Source organism: Hydra vulgaris, chromosome 12 (genome assembly GCF_038396675.1).
Source record: "Hydra vulgaris chromosome 12, alternate assembly HydraT2T_AEP".
In the NCBI taxonomy this organism is placed as follows: Eukaryota; Metazoa; Cnidaria; class Hydrozoa; order Anthoathecata; family Hydridae; genus Hydra; species Hydra vulgaris.
Window position 1 is genome coordinate 67,633,042 of NC_088931.1, and position 7,228 is coordinate 67,640,269.

General features: G+C 27.9%; 1 long non-coding RNA gene across 1 annotated transcript; it reads left to right on the forward strand.

Annotated features, from left to right (window-relative positions):
• The first annotated feature begins 3,004 nt into the window (after window positions 1-3,004).
• LOC136088944 (uncharacterized) lies at window positions 3,005-4,933 on the forward strand. Its single transcript, XR_010642661.1, has 3 exons — window positions 3,005-3,137; window positions 4,053-4,524; window positions 4,626-4,933. It is a non-coding gene; the product is annotated as an uncharacterized LOC136088944 (long non-coding RNA).
• Window positions 4,934-7,228: the final 2,295 nt, after the last annotated feature.

Sequence of the window (7,228 nt, forward strand, 5' to 3'; positions counted from 1 at the left end):
GTATAATGGCATGTTCAGTTGAACTCCCTTTACTGAAACCATACTGATTTTCATGAAAATTGTTGTTGTAATTAAAATAATTGTATACTCTGTTGAAGATAATTCTTTCTAAAATTTTAGAAAATATAGAAAGAACAGTGATAGGACGATAATTACTAGTATTGGATCTGTCGCCTTCTTTATCGATAGGGGTAACCCTGGCAAGTTTTAAACGTTCAGGAAAAATACCTTGATGAATAGATGCTCTGAAAATTTTTAAAAGATTTTTTTTTAATTGTTCGTAGCAATCAGTAACAATATTCCCGTTTATTTCATCTGCACCAGGTGCTTTAATTTTTTTAAGGATTTAAAAGTTTTTTCAAACTCATCAAATGATAGTTCTGCAGATAATTCTTCAGAGCAAATATCTTATTATTTATTACAACTAGCAATAGTTTCTTTAATATCTATCCTTATAGGATGATAATGCTTTAAAGCGAACTTATTGACTGCATTCATACAACTTTGAAAATCAGGGAAAGTATCACCTAACTTTAAGTTTACGGCCATTTTTAGAAAACAAGTATTAACAAATAATTTTGCCATAAAAATTTATTTAATTTCAGTAAAAATACGCGCGTGTCACACGTCTAAAATAAGGTGATGGAATTGGTGCATTGGTAGTAGCAAATTTCAATTTTGCCTGTTTTTTCTAAAATTTTAGAAAGAATATTATATAATGTAATTTTCAACTATTTATCTATAAATAATTTACTGTATCAAAATCAATACGGATTTAAAAAAAATTATTCAACCGAACACGCTATACTACAAATTACCCGCAATATTTCTGAATCTTTTGAAAAATCGCAATATACGTTAGGCGTTTTCATTGATCTATCAAAAGCCTTTGATACGATTGACCACATAAATTCTATTTGAAAAAAAAATAAGTTTTATGGTGTTAAAGGAAATATTTTAATGATACCTAAAAGTTATTTAAGCAACCGTAAACAGTGTGTTTATAGTAATACAAATGTTCGTTCCAATTTACTAGATATAACATGTGGGGTCCTTCAGGGTTCTGTACTAGGACCCCTCCTCTTTTTAATTTACATTAATAATCTTACTGAAGCCTCCAATTTAATGACGGTCATGTTTGCTGATGATACTAATCTCTTTTTATCTCATAATAACATAACGACATTATTACAAAATATGAACCTTGAATTAACAAAAATTTCTAACTGGTTTAAAAAAAATAAGTTGTCACTCAATGTTGAGAAAAAAAATTGGACACTTTTTCATCAAACTTCAAAAAAAAGTTATTGCCTCCTGTCATGCCTTTATTTTTTATTGACAAAGTTCAAATTAAAAGAGAAATAACTACTAACTTTTTAGCTATCTATATTGATGAAAACCTTAGTTGGAAATATCACATTGATTTATTGTCCAAAAAAATTGCTCGAAATATGGGAGTTATGTATAAAGCTAGAAATTTTTTAAATAAGCACAGTTTAACACAATTATATTTCTCTTTAATCCACTGCCGTATAAATTATGCAAACATTGCCTTAGGTAATACCAACAAATCTAAACTGCAACCTCTTTATCGTCAGCAGAAGCATATTGCTCGTCGTATCAATTATAAAGATCGACTTGCTCATGCCAAACCACTTGTATTTCAAATGAAAATTCTTAGTATTTATCAACTGAATATTTTTAATATACTTTGTTTTATGGATGAATGTAAAACTAACGCTCCTGTTTCCTTTCATAACTTATATACCTTGAAAGAAACAAATAAATATAACTTAAGAAATGATAATCTAGTTCGGCAACCTTTTTCTCTAACTAATTTTGGAAAGTCATGTTACGAGGAGCTTTTCTTTGGAGCAAAATAGTTTTGAAAAATTTTGATATTTCCCATGAATGGAATTACATTTCATTCACATAAAAACTGAAAGAAATAATTTTATCTTTTGAAGACTTATCTTTATAGTTTTAACATTTTATGAAAATATGAAACTTATTATATAATGTAATATACAATAATATTGGATTCACTATTTATGTGTTTATGAAATAAGTACTATTTTATACAAACTTTGTATTTTTATATAAGAATCAATTATAATTTCTTTACAAATTTATCTATATATTCTTACGAAATTTATGTTTTTCGCAAATTATTTCTTTGACATTTTTGTTTTATTCTTTATTTAATGTTATTTTAATGCAATCCTAGAATGAAGAAATGCTTTTCCTTTTTCTTGTTTCAAGCATTTTATCTTTTTTTCTATGTGAAAAAGGAGATTGGATAACGCATTAATCTTGTCCATCGCAATCCGCCATTTCATTGACACGGATTGGTCACGATTAAATACCGCGCTTTGAAAATAAATTAAAAACTCCATACAGTGTTTTGAAAATAAATGTTTTTTAGAAGTAGAAAAATATAGGATTTATTTCGCTTAGCGTATTTTCAGACACAATGTCCCTTAGGTTCTTATAAACAAAAAATAAACCACACAATTTCTAAATTTTTTTGAAAATGGCGCTCACCACGTTTTGAAAATAAACTCTTCATTTACACACGATCTGCCTTATAGGTTTTACGTATTAGATAAAACGTTTTTTTAGCTTTTTACGCTAATCTTCTACGTTTTTTAAAGTGTAATATAAAGTCAGTTTAAATTACACATTAAAAGCAAAAAAAATCTTCAATATTATTACATACAGATATTTGTTTTCAGATAACATACAGATTTAATTTAAATTTTATTTTACACCTTGTTAAACAATTTTCTTATATCCAAAGATATTGTTGCCTTATCATCTATGATATGATAAGCCGACAATATCTTCGAATTTAGAAATAGGAACAGCTCCAAACAGTCATAGAGACTAAGCCAAAGTAACGTCCGATATTAACCAATATTTTTGCGTACAGAACTACTCATGCGCTGAGCACACGAGGTTTTAATATTTTTTTTTAACGCTCTAAATCAACTGAACTATCCGGCCACCATTTTATGTTATTGTTTATAAATAAACGGTAGCATAAAGTTTTTTTTTCTCTTGAAATAAATAAAAACAAGTTAAATTAAGTGAGAAGCAGTGAAGAAGCGAGATTCATTAAGGGGCAAAACGTACTGGTGAGTTGTAGTGATAACTTTTTTCAGTTTATTAGTTTTATGCACTTATTTTAAAATTATGTAAATTACTTTAATAATTATTCTTGGGGTACCTAAAAAAAAAATTAAAAAAAAAAAAAAATGCTGCCGCCTTATTTAATTGGTTGTTATAAATTTTAAACAAGATTTGCTGTTTAATGTTATTAATTGATATTATTGTGTCACTCTTGCTTCAAGTGGCATTATTACTATTTTTGTCAAATTGATCGAAACTTATTTGAGAATAGCTGCTAAGGCGAGAGCTTCATAAATTTGTTAAAACTATTTATCTGGCGTTCGTGGTAAATATTTTAAATAGGTTTTTGTCCAAGTAGAATACTGTGGGGTGATTTCGCCACAAAATGATAAAATAGTCCCACAGTTAAATATATATATATATATATTGTACAATATTTTTGCTTTCTAAACAATATTTAATATTAATATTTAGTATTATATAAACAATTTTATAAAATCATTAGACATATATCAGGAATTATTGTAATGTTAAATAATAATGTATTAAAAAAGTAATGATAAATTTATTAAGTATTTTGAAGACATAATAAATCAATAGTTTTTAGATAAAATTTTAATAAATAGTTTTCTAAAACTCTCCTAAAACTTTGAATTTGAAAATGTCATTTGTTTCAATTGAATCCAATTGAAAAAAATTTCTTAAATTCAAATTTCTTATCATGCTCACCATTCAATGCTTAGCATCGCTAATTGTTTAAAGCCACTATATCGATTAGCATGTTTAAAATATACCATTATAAAATCCAAGCATTGATATTTAAAAAGATATTTATTATGTCAATTGGTAATAATTTCCTTGTTGCATTTTTACCCTAAGTGCTAAAATCTAAAATTCGCTGTATATTACCTATGTTTCAGATAGTACGCAAGTATCTCCCAAAGTTAAAGAAATCCTAAAGTAATACCAACCTCCAATTGGCTATTCAAGAATGAAAATATCATGAAGAATGAAATGTCAAATGAAGAAGTTCTCAAACAAAAAAAGCAAGTGACTCAAGAAAAAAAAAGAAATTTTTTGCCTAATCAAGTAAAAGCATATGGCTCAAAGAAGAGGAAATCCCGTAGTTTAAAATCATTACTAAATGCTACCGAGTACATCAAAAAATTTTTATAGAAACAGCAAAAAAGAACTCACTGCTTTGTGTTTGGTGTGGCATGGGTGGATTTGTCAGAAGACTAGCTCCAATGCATTTCTTGTCATATATGGGCGTGTGAAGTCTGCTTTTGCATCGACATATGCACAAAATGTGCTTAATTCGAAAAAATAAAATAAAGCTTTAACTCTTTTTACATTAACAAAATTGCCCCATAAAATGCGAAATCGCCCCATGTAAGTGTGTAATACAAATCAATGTTTTTGAGTATAAATAATTTTTTTTTCGAATTTTTAAACGTGGTTGAACTAAATATAGTTTATTTAATATAATTTAGTTAATGGTATACGACAAAAGCGTATCAGGTTGAACAGACAACATTAAAGCAGCAAAAGTGGCGAAATCGTCCCGGTCTGCCATATAATTTAACTACTTATGTACTCTATTATCCAGAAAATGACTTTTTTTGAAACCAAATTGTTTATTATACAGTATATTTTCTCAATTGTATAGTTATTTTGTCTAGCATATACAATACGCTTTCATTATTTTGAAAAACATGGTATGGAGGAAATAGGTCTATATTCAAGCAGCCTGTGTTGTTATTACACCAATCACATTTTGCGTTAGTTAAGGGATCGTCCATAAATTATGCAATGCTAAATTTATTTAAAAAACCGAAGTTTTAAAAACCGAAGATCTTAAGGTCTTTTACGCTACTTTTTAACGATTTAAGCGATTTTAATTAAACTTAACGCGCTATTTTGATTTTTTTAATTAAATTTAAGGTTCTGCAAGGAAAAACTTTTTGTTTTTGTTTTGTTTATTAGTGAGATTTAGCGTTGCGTAGTTTATGGACGATCCCTAATGCAACTGCAGTGGAGTTGCAGTTGGATTCATGTGCAGTTGGATTAACTAACACAATGTGTTAATTGGTCAGATACAACAGATATGTTTTTTGTGTGTTGATATATCAGTTTAAAATGTTTAAAAAAATATTGAACCACTTGAAAAATTGAAACCACTATTTATTATATAGAACCTAAAAATCGTAAAATGTTTAAATAAACTAATATAAAACAAGTGTTTAATAAAATCGCTGTTCTTTCTAACTCGACTATTTTTGACATTTTAGTTTACTTCGTTCTTTCTAAAACTTACTTACTCTTGGTCTATCGAAGCAAGTAATGATGGTCTTTAGAGAGTTGGACGTGTCTTTGTAGACCTTGATATGTGGCCTCTATATGGCAATTAACCGGAGGAGGGTAAACCACAATACCTATGTTAAATAAAGTAATTAAACTAAAATAAATAGTGCATTTATACTACAATTTTTAATTCACTTTTCTCTCAATATTTTTTCTTTCTATGCTATCTTTCTAAATTGCACGGGAAGAATTGAGAAAAGTGCATTGTTGAATACAATGCTCTATTTGTTTTAGTTTAACTACTTTATTTAACATATGTTTAATATTACTTTTTTTAAACATTGTATGATTTTTAGGTTGTATATATACAACCTAAATAATGGTAAATAATGGTAAGTTGTTTATATCTACAACTTAAATAATGGTAAATAATGGTAAGTTGTTTATATCTACAACCTAAATAATGGTAAATAGTATTACCAAACTACTTGTTGTGAAATATTTTTAAAAAAATTTTTAACTTTTTAAGAGTGAGATTTTAGAAGAACATAAGCAAATAAAATCAAAAATCAGATGCAGTCAAATTTGCTAATTCGACTACATCTGATTTTTACTTTCATTTGCTTCTGTTCTTTTAAAAACTCACTTCTCTTGTTCCGTCAAAGCGGGATACAATGCTCTTTAGTGAACTGAACTTGTCTATGCGGACCCTGATATATAGCCTCTCTAAGGCAATTTTCCAGAGGAATACAAACCACAATACCTGTTAAATAAATAATTGCACCAGCGAGCAGTTATTGCCGACAATTTCTATCTGTTTGTTCAATCTTTTGATAACTAGTTTTTCAGTGAGAGTTAATTTTAGCGTAGAAATTGATGTGTCGCAAAATGATGAAATCGACCAATGGGGGCTCAATGCGATGCTAAATAAATGAAACTTACGTTATGCCCACCGTTGCACTTCATATAGCTAACAAAACGCCTACAGCTTACCTTCAACTAAATATACCAACAATGTGCATAACAAGATATATTAAAATAAAAATATAAAAGATAATAAAGAAAAAAATTTCTTTCAAATTTTATTATATAAAACAAAAACAAACAAAAATGCAATATTTACAACCCCATCATTTTAGAGGGACCGGAAATTTTGAATGGTCGTAATTTTTGAACGTTAAAAGATTTTTGAATGAGATTTAAAACTTATCGATGAATTTAAATTTAGTATGAGAAAATAAAGTTGAAAGTTTTAGTAATTTACTGCCCTCGTATTTTGGTTAAGTGGCAAACGTTTTAGGTGTTTTTGTTACCAGGCATCGATCAATGCAGTTTTTTGCAAAGCATCCTCATTTGGCATAGGCTTAAATATACTTAAGTTTAAAGTTCGCACAGTGCTCAAAAGTGTCATATCTAAAACATCAAAAAATCCTTCGGGCGGCTATTGGTAAATATATAAGTGGTAGATATTCTTTATGAACTTTTATATATCTCACCTATGTGCTGCCTCTTTTGGTCTGCTGCCCTAAGCTTGTGCTTATTCTCTCTCTCCCTCTCTCTCTCTCTCTCTCTCTCTCTCTATATATATATATATATATATATATATATATATATATATATATATATATATATATATATATATATATATATATATATATAAAAAAACAAAGACAAGTTTAGGGCAGCAGACCAAAAGGGGCAGTTTATTGGTGAGATATTTTTTAATACTTTTTTTTACACCAAATAGGACAAAAACTTATGTCATACTATGTGAAATGTTAAATACTGCTTT